Below are 13,960 nucleotides of genomic sequence, written 5' to 3'. Positions count from 1 at the left end.
ACATATAGCTTCTTAAAAGCCTGTTCATTGAATGAACAGCTTAGTAGTTTGGACCATGTGCTGGTAACTGCATAGTTAAGTCGGCATAATAATTTTAGCATTACTGACACAGTCCTGCAGTCATTATATGCTATCACACATATGCAATATCTGAGTACAGATACCTAAATGTTTTACAACACTGCATTTCTCTTTTTTATAGCTATTTATTGTATTGTGTTTGTTAAACTCTGGCTTTAAAGTGCTACTGTTTTTTACTGCACCAGAACTGCTTTTTGCTATTTATCAGCATAGCACTGCCCACAGCTAGAAATGTGTTGTTATAACTGCTTACAATACTGTATTTGTGAAACTATAACTATAACATGTTACTAGTTCTTACTGTACCTGAATTGTTTTCCCTTTTATCTGCATAGTCTTGTCTATAGCTAGATATACTTATATAGTATACCTGATTTGTTATTGCTGTTCTGAATTAACTGCTGTTCCTTGTTGTGCATTATCACTGTATAGTTATCCTTTGCATTTGTTGTCTCCACTAATCTGTGCACGCTTTATCTCCATACCTCCCTCACAACCTAACTTGCACACACATACTTTCTCTCCTACTCTCAGAGGCCTTCCAGTAGAGATCCATTTATCAGTCTATTTCACACAGTGCTCTCAGGTGCAAACACTTTTTACTTCTCTCACTCACTCACTCACTCACTCACTCACTCACTCACTCACTCACTCACCTTCATATACTCTCTGCCTTCCTCCATACACTTAACCTCTGTTTCCAGCTTTAGGTTATATTTATTTTCTCCCAGTAACTCCTAATCCCCCTTCTCTGTCTATCTCTTTCTGGTCAACAGTAACTGCACTTTTTTCAAGCACACAGACCTACCCTGCCTTGGCCTACCTGTTGTACAGTCTTCTCAGCTGAGCCTTCACACCTACATTAACTAGCTTAAGTATGTCCTATTCTTAGTCTGTCTAACTAGGTATTAATTTTAAACTAGATACTGCTCTCCCATAGCAGGCAACAGTTTGCACATTACCATTCCCCCTTGTTTTTTTGCTACACCCACCTTGCCCCTCACCTTTTGCTATCTCCAGTTAAGATTCCCTCCGTAGCTGCTGGCCTGTTGCTCTCTCCTTCTTTACCTCTGCTGCACTGCACTACTCTAACCTGCCTTCCCTATTCTCTTCTATCTGCCCTTCACCATTTCTCTTTCTCTGCTTCGCCTGCCTCTTTTTCTGTTCTTGTCCTGTCTCTCTTTGCTCACATTTTTGCCATTCTTACTGCTTCTTGAATTTTTTTCTGCTTGATTGTTTTTTTTTTTAGTTTGTGTGTCTACAGTCTCTCTGGGTGTAGCCCCACTCCGTTTCACCCTCACTACACTTGGGCTCACTCTGCTCCCCTACCCTACCCCCATTCCCACCCACCCCCACTTCAATTACATTTATCCTCTCCAGTCCCTCCCCTTCCTTTCCTACACAACCACTCAAACACCACTGCCTGTCTGCTACACTTCCCACGCTTGCACCATCAATCATACACTCACGTCCTCTTTACCTATCATGCTATTCCTTATCACAAACAATGAAATACTTCCAGCTGGCTATAATATTTACTGCTCTGGCAGATCTAAAAAAATGGGGTGGCCTAGCCATCCTCAACTCAGAAAATCATAACCTGTCACCAGTTACCATCTCTATTCCCAACTTCCACCCAGCTGAACTAATTATCCTAAACTGCCATCTAAATTATCACAAGAAAAGTGCCATTGCCTCCATATATATCACCCCAGGCAATAATATCCCAACTCTTGAAAATATCGTCTCCTGGTTTTTCCAAAATATACCTTATGAAACCCTCATACTTGGAGATGTCAACATTGATTGGACTAAATTAACAACTGACCCTCCACAAATGACTATTACCCTACATGGATTCCACCAATAAATATCATCCCCACCTGCTTGTACAAAAGCTCTTCCTCCAAATCTACTATCGACTTGGTCCTCAAAAATTTCCCCATCCTCTACCACAACCTCTGTACCTTACCAGATAACTTAAGTGATCATCTTCCCACCTCTATCCAAAGATACACTACTCAATTACCTAAAGCACACTCCTACAGAGACTGCCATAAACTATCTAACTTTAATGCCAACTTATTTACTTGCATACTATTTATCATCAACTGGTCCTTTCTCAAGCAACTCCCTCTCAATGAAGCACTCCTAAAATTTAACCATATTTTCTTAGAAACTCTCAATTCCCTCGCCCCCCTCCAGAAGAATTAGAATTAAATCTAAATTAAATCTAAAATGGAAGACTACACAGGCTGACTTTATATTATGCCATTGTTATCAAAAATGGCAAGTGATATTGCTACATTTTAGAACAATTCTACGATTTAATAATTTTCCTTTACATTTAATAATACTCCATTTATATAAAATTTATAAAAAAGACAAGATCAATATACAATGGTAGACTGTCTGCATGATTTATAACTGTTTCTAGTCAATCAATGTTTCATAATACACTTTTGTTCAGAACATGTAGAACAGAACTGTGCTTTTTTTTCAAGATTTGCGGTACACAGATGTAGCATGATGTCTCACAGAACATGGTACTTTCTTGGTCTAGCTTGCTTGAAAGCAATGTAATTCTGCTCAAAGAAATCCAGTTTGACACTCATGCTTTTATTATTTTATTCTGTGAAGAATATATGTCACTTGGAAGTTTTGCAACAATTACTTAGAATGTTGCAGCTGCACTGCTTTGCATTTTGAGAATGGTCCTTATTTCTGTGAAATACAATGGATCACAGACCTTGTAGTTGGTGATACCTTTTCTGCCATTGTATTATCAATGTTATATGGTCTGTTTAATTTAGTTTTTGACAGGTTTTACAGGGATGTTCTGAAACGTGGTCTGGAGCTGCATGAGAGAGGTTAAGCATTTTTGCTGAAGATTTTTGTGATGGTGTATGATACCACACATATCCTCCTTCAGCAACAGTCTTGTGAACACTGACTGGTTTTACTGGATTTTTATCATATTCTGTTCATTTATTATTTATTTATATATTTTACATTTGTTGACCAGGTTTGTCCAATTGAGCTAAGTAGCCCTTTTTCAGCAGAGGGCCGAGAAGTATGGGTCTTAGTGCAGTAATGGATTTGTTTGGTTGCAGTCAGACATCTGAGGTATAAGCAGACAAAATGCCTGCAATTGGTGGATACGTCTGTGTGGGAGCAGCTGCTGTGGAGTATACTATATGTGTCTGACAGTAACAAGATGATGAAATATATTACTTTGGCAATTTGATCATAATCAGACAACTGAGTTGCACACAATCCATAAAATGTCTTTAACTGTTCTGCACATATGTAACTGTGTGTGGAAGGGTAGGAGGGGTTTGCAGTGGGTGGTACTGTATGTTGTTTGACAGTATTAGCTGAAATACATTACTGTGGCTATTATTCATTTATTTAGTCACAGTCATCTATTTCTGGTGTACACAGTCAATAATGTGTCTGTAATGTGTGTGTTTATGTGTTTGAGTGTGTATACACATGTGTTTGAGGGTTGTTGTGGTTTGCACTGAATGAGTTTGGCAGTAACAAGATGAGATACATTACTATGGCCATTTGATCTCACACACACACACACACACACACCTACTGGAGATGTACACATTTGGTAAAATGACTATAATTGGTTGATATATCTGTGCGTATGCTGGGTAGGTTAAGATGGGTGCAGTCTATGTGTCTGACATCAGTGAGCTAAAAAACATTACTGCAGCTAGTAATTATTGGGCTATTCATTCATTTGATTGCAGCTTGATATATGAGATATACATAGCCAGCAAAGTGGCTGTTATTGGTAGACAAAGAGGCAGTGTGATGATAAAACTGACTGACTTCTGCTGTCATTTGATCACAGTTAAATCATCACTGTTCCAGCCCAGCAATAGGGCATACAAATATAAAGGCATGACTATGAGTCAAATATCCAAAACTAGATTATCAGTTCAGGCATTGAAGTTGCCAGGTAGAAGAGGATGGCAGTGAGTGGCCAAAGTCAGCTTACCCATCCTGGAGGGAAGTAGTCTGTCCCACTGCAATGCTACCACCTACTGTGTATAAATATGTATGGCATGCAACAATATGGACCAGGGACATGCTTGTCTCTACTAAGATGCATTTATGCATGGAGCATGGAGAGACACACAGCAATCCAGTTAGCTCTACCCATTCAGTTGTTTCCTGCATCTCCTTCTTTTAAGTCACATGCTGCCACTGCAGTTATGTATTCTACTTCACTATTTGATTATGGATATGCTGGTCTCAAAACAACATTCTGGCAAAGTTCTCATTTTGACTTCCCTTAATAATTCCATTTATGTAGCTTCTCTTGTAGCTGTCTTAATTCCTTGTAGTTTTTCAGGAGATACAGGAATTGTGTCACAAGGCACATCATTTTCAAAATCTCTTCTACCAGTTCTCATTTGTATTTACCAATATGTGCTTTCTGTAACATATCAGGAAGGTGCATCAGTTTACCTGACTTGTACTCTACTTTCACTCTATATTTCTGAAGCATCAACAGCACTGTTTGCAGTCTTGCTATTGGTTTATACAGTGGCTTTTGGAAAATATTTAGCAGTGGCTTATGACCCGTCTCTTCTTTAATATGTCTCCAATGCACATAATCATGGAAATTATGACATTCAAACATTATGGTTAGCATTTCTTTCTCAACCTGTATGTTTTTGAGTTTCTGCATATGTCAGTGTTCTGTGCACATATGTCATTGGCATGTCTCCTTGTAATGCTACTATTTTTAGTTCTTCATTGCATGTACCACTTGACAAATCATAGACAGTGCTGCATCAAAATATTTAAATTTCAGTCTGCTTAGTAACACAAGTCTTAGTTTGCCCTTAAGACAAACTTCAGATCATATAATATTCAAGTAATGATCTCATAGGTACAGTTGTATCTGAAAAGTATGGAATGATCTTGGACAAATATTGTACCATCCCAACAAGTGAATTAATGAGTGAATGTCATTTTGGATTTTGCTTATTTCCAGTAGGGCATACTTTACTTATGGTTGACAATGACCCATGTACTTCAGATCTGACACACCAATTCTGACCCCAAAATGAAGTCGGGAAGACTATGGGTGGTGAAGTCTCTATCTTCATTAAGGGTAGGCACAACTCCAGACTGGTTTGCCAGCATGATGCACTGGAATTACTCCAGGTGCAACTGACAGTTGGCAATACACCCATCCAAGTTATAGCCAGCTATAGCCCCCCCCCCTCCATGATTCAAGACACCCACTCCTCCTACTTGGACCTACTTTACTCCATCAAGGTACCCCCTAACACCCTGAACCTTGATGACTTCAACTACCCCACCATAGACTGGGTGAACTATTCCTGCATTAATGCACTCACCCAATAATTCCTTGACTTCATCATTTCTAACTCACTAGACCAGCTCATCTCATCCCCCACAAGGGCAGATAACATTCTGGACTTGGTTCTCACCAATATGGGTGACTGCTTCACCACTCCATTAGTATCATATATTATTCTACTTCATAAAGGCGGGGATTCTAATGAATACTCAAATTATCACCCCATTGCCATTCTATCTCCCTTATCTAAAATACTCGAGAAATGTATACATTCTCAAGTGATGCATTTCCTAAACTCACATAATCTCCTCTCCCACACACAGCATGGTTTCAGGCAACACCACAGCAAAACAACTGCTCTTCTTTCTTTTACCAGTCTAGTCAACCAACAGAGAAATAATAATAACTTTGTATCTGCAATATTTGTGGACCTCACCAAAGCATTTGACATGGTGTCACATTCCTTACTACTCGACACCCTGGCCTCCCTATCCTTTGCCCCATCCACTATAACATGGTTTAAAAGCTATCTGTCTGAAAGACAACAATCTGTCCAATGCCAAGGTCAAGGTGTACTATCCCCCTTACTCCCAACTACCATAGGCATACTACAAGGCTCAATATTAGGTCCACTTCTTTTCTCCATATATACCAATAATCTCCATACAACCACACAGCATGTTTCACTTATACAATATGCAGACAATTCAATTCTTATTTGTTCAGCACCATCAATCACCATTCTACAACCTCTGTCGAATCATGGCTCACTCAAATCTAACTTATCCTCAACCCTAATAAAACTAAATTGTTACTTTTCACCCCCCAAAAAAATATGCCTACCCCTCTATCCTTCACTATCGCCTCCAAAAATGGCACTATTATCTCTCCCTCTAACCACACAAAACTTCTGGATGTTGAAATTGACAAAAGCCTACTTTTCAACATCCATATTTCACAAACAATCAAAAAGGTCCATAAAAAAATGGGAACACTATATAGACACAGAAAATCCCTCACAAGACAAACTTGGATTACCCTTGCCCAAACTCATCTACTGTCCACTCTAATGTACGCCGCTCCTGCTTCTATCCTTACCCAAGTCAAAAAACTTGACCTTGCCAGACTTGAGTCATGTTATAACAAAATTGCCAAATTTGCAAATAACTCCACCTTCAGAACCCACCACTGCTAGGGTCTAAGGGAACTACAATGGTTAGAACTGCCCCAACTATAAATTGCTACCAGCTAGTCATTGCCTACAATCTTGTAAGATATCCTGAAGAAAACCCCAGCACTAGGCGAACTCCTCACCCACTATAATACAAATCGTCCTCTCCGCTCATCCGACAAATCTCTATTCTGTATCTCAGAGGCTAACAATACTGCAGGAAAAGCTGTGTTCTCTCACACCATAGCTAGAACCTGGAATAACCTCCCTTCTGCTCTGATTTCTGCCTCAGCTCTTACCCATTTTAAGAACTTACTCATTTCCTTCTCATCTTCTTTCATGGATGACATCCATCCTAGCTCTTTTAAGAACTCACTTAAATCACACTTAATGGAAAAATGGCTATGCCCTTGCATCACATAATTCCTTCTGTTCATTCACTCCATAAAACTCGCTGCCTATTTCAACCACTGTATAATTTTTTACAGTCTTATGAAACTCTGCTTATGGAAATTGTTGACTTATCGCATGAATATCTATAGTTAACTATGTTTTATTATATATATATATATATATATATATATATATATATATATATATATATATATATATCTTGTTTTTCTATATTTGCTTATACAGTAATTTTTCATATTGTTTTTCATGTATTTCGTCATATTGTTTTTATGTTGTCTTTCTCATATCTGCTTCTTCAAAATTGTTAATCATATTGTTTAATTTTTGGTACTTACTATGGAGCTTTTCTCCCCAGGCCTCGGCTGAAAATGGACCTGTATCCAGTCGGACTATCCCAGTAAACAAATGTAAAATAACATAAAAAATAAAAATAAATAAAAATGTTCTTCCTTGGTAAGATCAGATCACTGGTCTGTCTCATTTGAAGTTTCTATCCCACCCAACCCCTCCCCCCGATAACCAGGCTAAAAAACTTCTCAAATTACAACCTCCTAAGGGAGGGTATCAGTAGCTTCACACCACCGCCCCATCAGAGGATGTAGACAACTATGCTGAACAGTATGCCAGTGCAGTATACAAGCACCTGTACAACTGCATGGACTCAGCTATACCAAACAGAACTAAAACCTTCTCCTCAAGGAAACACAAACCTGTCTGGTGCACATCCTCTATCAACAGGCTTTAAAACAAAAGGAAGAAACTGCTGTCCATAGGTTCATAGGTTCATAGTTTGGTACTAGGCTATCAGCCCTAGGGCCTATACAAGCCTAGCCATAACAATTCCCTGGCTATTTCTTCCCACACTATTTACTTCTGTGGACCCCTGTCTAGCAGGGCGACTGACGTGATCCCCGGGGTGAATTTTCTTTCTCCCATCCAATCGTCAAGGTTCCTTTGGAAAAATACCAAAGAGGCACTCTGCTTGACATGTATGGGCAATCTATTCCAGAGTCTGGAGAGTCTCTGGGTCAGGAACCTATCCCTCCAGCATGTTTTGTTTATTGTGATGACAAGGTTTAGCTCCCTGGAGCATGTGGCTCTGAGGGATAAATACATATACAAGGATAAAAAGGAACAATTTCCAAATTGGAAAAGCTCTGTCCTCAGTTTCAACAAGCAATTAGGTCTCTAGTGAAAACCTCCAAAGCCAATTATGAATTGAAACTAGCCTCCAAAACAAAGGGAAAACACAAAGCCTTCTTCTGTTACATCAGGAATCTCTGTGGCAAAGCCCAGGTTTGCTCCAAATTAGTACTTAACAGTACCACTTACACTGATCCTGTTGACTTAGCCAACTTGCTAGCAGGTTCAGAGCAACCCCCCCTTCCACCCAAACACCCATTTGACATCCCTAATACTTGTCCCGCACCTCATATTTCTGTAGATCAAGTATTGAAGGCCTTATTCAAGGCAAAGAACACAGCTTCCATGGAACTTCATGGTATCCCAGGCTGTATTCTGCACCACCTCCAGCAAGAGCTTGCTTTGCCATTAAGCACCCTATTCAACCACAGCTTGAGTACAGGCTTCATTCCAGCAGAGTGGAGAACTGCCATTGCCATCTCCTTGCACAGAGGTGGTCCTACTACCTACCCTGGAAACTACCACCCCATTAGCTTGACAAGTCTGATCTGTTAAGCCATGGAGCGTATTATTATGGATCTCATAAAAAAGGACATATGCAATCTCCAAGCACTGATCCCACCAAGTTTGGATTCATCAAGGGCAGATCTAGCCTGTTGAACCTGGTTGACTTCTTTGAGACTGTCACCAAGGCACTGGATGAGGGAAAGTCAGTACATACAGCCTACATTGACTTGGCCAAGGCCTTTAACACAAACATCCACTCAGGCAGCATCAAACAGCTAACACAAAGTGACGTAAATTCCTATCTCATCAGGTGGGTGGCCATCTGGCTCACTGGTAGGACCCACAAGGTCAAAATAGGTGTCTCCACCTCTGACAACAGACCTGTTAATAGTGGTGTTCCCCAGGGATCTATACTGGGACCCCTACTGTTTGGCATCTACTTCTCAGAAGTCCAGGAAAAGACAAAAAGCCTGTGGCTGACCAAGTTTGTGAATGACTGTAAGTTGGATGCTATCATTGACCCCCCAAATAATGTTAACATACTGCAAGGAGGTCTCACAGCAACAAATGACTGGTGCCAAAGCCATGGCCTTAAGTTAAATGCAAAAAATGTATTATCATACCATTCAGCAAAATCACGGCCCCTACTGATTACCATATCAACAGCAACCCCCTAAGAACACAAACTGTGGTGAGGGACATGGGTACTCAGGTTGACAACAATCTCACATTCGACCATCATGTAGTGACAGTGGTCAGAAAAGCCTCTACTTGGTCCATCTCACAAGTAAAGGGAATCCAGAAAAAAGGAGATTATTACCTCTCTGTACTCCTTCCTCATACAATTCAGTATAAAGCCCAGTTTGATATGTACCTCTCCAAATACCTGCACCAACTGGAAAGGCCACAGAAATACTTCACAAAGAGAATCCATGGCCTCCAGCACCTGTGCTATGTGGACAGGCTCAAATCACTATCACTCTACTCAATATCATACAGATTGCACAGAGGTGATCTGTGTCCCGCCTACAAGGCAATATTGGACCCTGCCCTACTAGAGATGCTCCATATCCATAAGCCTAACTCCTCACGCATTACCCACTCAAAAGGCCTAAATCTAATATACAACATAAACAAAACCTGCTGGAGAAACAGGTTTGTCTCTCAGGGGCTGCGCCATCTCTGGAATAGACTTCCCATACATGTCAAACAGAATACCTTGCTGACCCTCTTCAAGCACAGCCTTAATGAGTGGATGGGAAACCACAAATTTGTTCCAGTGGTTCCACCTATGTCCCTCATTGACAGGGGCAACAGATGCTGACTGAGGTTTCTTTTTTGGGGATAAACTCTTGGGTAGGCTTGTTAGGGCCCCAGGGTCATTAGCCTAGTAATGTTGCATTATCGTATGATCCTATGATTATGCAGGCTGGCTGTGTGTTCCTTCACACAATTGCACATTCTCACAGTACTGCGTAACTGTTTCCACCTACATAATTCAAATTCTTTGAATATGACCCATAGACACACATGCTGATTTACTTTAACTGAGATAGGAGAATTACAACTGTCTACTTTTTTGATTTCTAATATAATCTTATTCAATTTCTCAAATCATTTGCTTTCATTTCAATCTAATCTGCTATGATTTTTTTCTATAGTGAAAGCCTTGTCAGATTAATTTTGATAATTTTACCTATGAGAAAGAAAAGCATTTCTAAGAAAACTAACCCAAAAAGTTAATTTCCTTTTACAGTCCTTTGCAGTGCATCCAGTACATTCCTAAAAAGGAAGCCCTTCCTTTCTGGAAGCCTTACCAGATTTGTAGTGCTTATTACATTAAGCTGCATCCTTACAGGTGGCTTCTAAGGGCATGTTATGTAAAAGAATCCAAGGATGCAGAGGAAGCCATCACTGTTTTTTGTAAAGGTTTACAATACTGTAATCAGTTTTCGTGTGGTAGATTTAAAGATTGGGACAGCTGGGAAGGTGTGGTATAGCAGCCTTTCCACTGAGTAATCCTAGGATAACAGTAGAAACACAGCTGTCTGTAACCAAGGATACTGAAGGCTGTATGACGGTTGGTATGACTTACAAGTGACATTTCTTATACTCCTTATTAAAGTTAGATATACGTGTCCGAGACTTGTTTGATATATTGCAAATGGTTATTCTCTATGCTGTTAACTTGAAAATGTTGCCGTCCTGTTCAACTGAAATAGATTTCCAGTATAAAACACAAAAAAGAGATGATTCTTTACACACAGTGATGCAGTATTTCATTACGGGTTTATCAGTTAAGTGATTAATGTTGCATTTATCACTTTGTGCAATATGTATATATAAAAGAGATCAAAACGATTGTGTTGCTGATTTCTCTTGTTTCATTATAAAGAGCTGTGGTAATGTACTTCTAGTAATGTACATGTTGTGCTTGTCAGAAATGAGTATCAAAAAATAGCTTGAAATAATGAAATAATAGTAACTTATAAAAGTTTTATACATTTTCAAACATTATTATTATTATTATTATTTATTTTACATTTGTAGACCGGGATACTCTAACTGGATACATGTCCATTTTCAGCGGAGGCCCGGGGAGAAAAGCTCCACTCATACACACAGAAAAAACTGTTACATTATGCAAGTTAAAGCACTGTTACAGATACAATTCACAGGACAAAGTCACTCATTCTGTCATATATAAATCTGTTTTTTTTATAATCTATCAATTAGGAAGCAATTCTAATTTATTGTTGAGTTTCTACGCTTTCATTAAAAATTATGCACCATTTTTAATAGATGATATTCTATCATGATGTATTAAATATAACAAGCCAGTGACAAAACATGGTTAAAATCATGTACAAGTTGCACTGGTCATAACTACATTCTTATTCCTCACATTGTTTATCCTTTTTAGTTGAATGTACGATTTGAATGTTCACATATGAGTTTTTACCATACAGTGAAGAGATTAATACAGTAGTGGTAAAAAAAGAGAAAAGCAGCCAGTTTATAACAGTGCGTAGAATTTGTAGTGTAGAGAGAGATTGTATGGGCCTACCACAAGTGCCCTAGTCCCCGATGTACCTTGCAGCCAGGGACTCTAGTATCTTGTAGCTCACATGGCCAGCCAGTCTCACTCTCTTGTCTTTTGTTTGGTCACTTGGCTTGGACCCTGTGACGAAATACTGCTTCGCTCTTTGGGTAAAAGATGAATTACCTGTACCCTGATATGGTATATTGCTATGATAAATACTATTTGTGAATAGACCTCTAATTGATTTCTGGAAAAATCCCATTTATGAAAGGTGATAAAGAATTTCAGAAAAGAAGAGCTTGCTATTCTGAGATGCTCCTTGTTGAGGAATTTGCAAAGCAAAATAATGTCTTTCAAGATAACTACTTGAAGTCATAATTAGAAGCTATACAAAAGTAAGTTCTTCAGTTACAAAATTTGTATCCCAAGAAGGAATAGAATTTCTTATTGGAGGTTTGTGTTGAATAATATCCTTCAAATATAAATTAATAAGTTACACTGTGACGACAGGTAGATTGTTTCAGCCCATATGGGAACTGGAAGTCATACTAATATAAACCCAAAATTTGAAATGTACTAAATCCGCATAATAAAGTTGTTTTAAACAAGCTAATACTTCTAATAAAGAGGCAGAAAAAATATTAGTATGTCTAGATGTTTTCCAAATTACAAAATAAGCATTTCTAGTGGAAGGATTTTAACAGCTTCCAGAATCTCAGTAATCTCTCTCTTCCAGAATTTGAAGCATGTCACCCGCACTCAGTGATCCATCATAAATATATGTAGTTACAAAGACTTCTAACTCCTAACAATTTGCAAACATTTTATACCTAAAGCATGAAACAGAAGTCACAAGACTGTGAATGGTTATTTGACTGAAAAGTGTTTTAAGTCGGGGCAACCCACCTAACATTCCCATGTGTGGAAGTCAAAACCTAGCACTAAACATAAAGTACAAAACCTGTTATACTGTAATACTGAAATTTGTAAATTGCGTGTAATGTAGTAAACTGCAACTGATATTGTACTTTGTTTTGCAAATCAGATTCATTTTGTTGCAAAGCATTTAAACTTTGTAATTTTCTATGCTTCTGCAACTGGTTTGTGGCTGAAAAGGGTCCCTCCCTACCCATAGTCAACAAACATAGTAATAAATAAATTAATTTTATAGCACCACACTAACACTGTCAACTGCATGTAAAGATGAACTTTTATAGTATATTCAAAGTGAGAGAACCCAAGAGGAATAAAATAGTAAGGAATCCATTCCACCTAGTAACCATGGCTATTAATTAAAATATGTAACTGACCAACAAAGGTCTTAATGTTCTTTAAAGTCTTTTTAGCATAGAAAATATACACATTGAATAAATGCATCATACACAACTATTTCACCATTGTAAAATGCAAATATGTATGACACAAAAGATCCCAAATCAGTAAAAATTTAACCAGCATAAATAATCGTTACTACTAAGATTGGGTGCCGGGCTGGCAACTTGACACTGTAAAACTCCACTGCCAATCATGAGCAGACAGGTCATCCACTGTGGCAACCCCTAACTGGGAAAAGCCACAAGAAGAAGAAGTATCTTTATTATTTCAGGCTTTGTTCAGATTTCTTGCACTAAGAAGATGAGCGGTATGCATACCTCTCTACTGTCCAGATTTTTGCCTCATATTTTTGGTCTATTCCTCATAAAAATTTGTGTTTTTTCTGGCAATTCACAGAGGATTGAAGTCACTAAATAATGACATATATGAGTTTGATGTTATGTCCTTCAGAAAATGCATGCTATCACAAATCCTGTTATTCTAGCAAGTTAAAATGAGCAATATTTAAAATCTATCCCTATTTCTGGGCCATTGGTATCCCCATTATTTTAGTCTTTGTCCAGATTTCTTGCACTAAGAGGTTGAGAGGTACCTGCATACCTGCATAACTCTCAACCATCCAGATTTTTTACTCATATTTTTAGCCTTTTCCTCATAAAATTTGTGGTTTCCTGGCAATTCACAGAGGATTGACATCATTAAATAATGACATATATATGAGTTTCAGACTTAATATCCTTCAGAAAAAGGTATGCTAACACAAATCATGTTATTCTAGCAACTTTCTACATCTATAAGAGCAATATTTAAAATCTGTCCCTATTTTTGGGCCTTTGTCCCCCCATTATTTTAGGCTTTGTCCAGATTTATTTTGCTAAGAGGTTGAGAGGTATGGTGGTATGGTATGTAATGC

The sequence above is a fragment of the Protopterus annectens genome, chromosome 4.part0, assembly GCF_019279795.1.
Source record: "Protopterus annectens isolate FY-2018-M chromosome 4.part0, PAN1.0, whole genome shotgun sequence".
Classification (NCBI taxonomy): Eukaryota; Metazoa; Chordata; order Ceratodontiformes; family Protopteridae; genus Protopterus; species Protopterus annectens.
The sequence above is the reverse complement of the archived record's forward strand: the minus strand, read 5'-3'. Positions refer to the sequence as shown.